The 1,144-nt window shown below is 43.1% G+C and overlaps 1 protein-coding gene across 15 annotated transcripts in view; it reads right to left on the bottom strand.

Annotated features, from left to right (window-relative positions):
- The window catches only part of Dst (dystonin), a 399,168-nt gene that overhangs the window by 3,802 nt on the left and 394,222 nt on the right, over positions 1–1,144 (bottom strand). The gene's annotated exons all lie outside the window — the stretch shown is intronic.

The raw sequence follows: 1,144 nt of genomic DNA, 5'->3' as shown, positions 1-1,144 counted from the left end.
TTGATTTGCATTTCCCTGATCGCTAAGGAGGTTGAGCATGATCTTAAGTGTCTTTTGGCCATTTGAACTTCTTCTGTTGAAAATTCTCTGTTCAGGTCAGTGCCCCATTTTTCAATTGGGTTAATTAGCATTTTAAAGTCTCTCTCTCTCTCTCTCTCTCTCTCACACACACACACACACACACACACACACTGCTCCATGAAGGCACACTGCTTTTTTTCTTTCTTCCTTTTTAATGTTGTGAGGTTATCCTTTAAGATTAAACAGACCATTGCATCAGTCCAACTAATGTACTTAGGCTTTATTATGGGCGTGTGCATGCACACGTGAGTGGAAGTGTGCTGAGCCACAGGCAGATGTTGGGCACCTTCCTCTGCCGCTTTCCGCTTCTGAGACAGGGTTTCTCGCCAATTCCCTAGCTCTACCCCACGCAACCTGCTTTTAGGTAAGTTCTGGGGATCTGAACTCAGGGCTCATGTTTGCACAGTGGCCACTTACCAATCTAGTCCTCTCTTTCCCCGGCCCCTACTTTAATGGGGCATTTGCTACTTTTTGTTTGTTTGTTTGATTTTTGGTTTTTCGAGACAGGGTTTCTCTGTAGCTTTGGAGCCTGTCCTGGAACTAGCTCTTGTAGACCAGGCTGACCTTGAACTCACAGAGTTCTGCACGCCTCTGCCTCCGGAGGGCTGGGACTAAAGGTGTGCGCCACCACCGACCGGCCTACTTTTTTTTAAAATATGAACATAGAAATTTCAAACCTGTCATTTGAGGTCCTTTAAAAGCGTCTCAGTTTTTACATAATAGATTCATAACAACTAACAGACATTTGTAGATGTAATCTATGATGTTAGTATTTCCCACCCCTAGGGAATAATCGGGAGTGCAGGCCCCAGGGGAATGAAGAGGACAGACAGCGTTAGAAGGAAGTTTGTGTTTGTCTCAATTCTTCCGCTTGGCTATGCAGTGACCGATACTGAGAACAGAAGGCAAGGAGCTTTTCTCTGCCCACCAATTGTCTTTAACTTGAGGATTCAGTAACAGTCATGAAAACCATTAATAGCTTTAAAAAAGTACCACATTTCTTTTATACAAGGGCCTTGGCTTTCAAATTATATCTAACCATTAAGCAAAAAAAAAAAAAAAA

This window comes from Microtus ochrogaster, linkage group LG2 (genome assembly GCF_000317375.1).
Source record: "Microtus ochrogaster isolate Prairie Vole_2 linkage group LG2, MicOch1.0, whole genome shotgun sequence".
Classification (NCBI taxonomy): domain Eukaryota; kingdom Metazoa; phylum Chordata; class Mammalia; order Rodentia; family Cricetidae; genus Microtus; species Microtus ochrogaster.
Note: the sequence above shows the minus strand (reverse complement) of the source record. Positions and strands in the feature narration are given on the sequence as shown.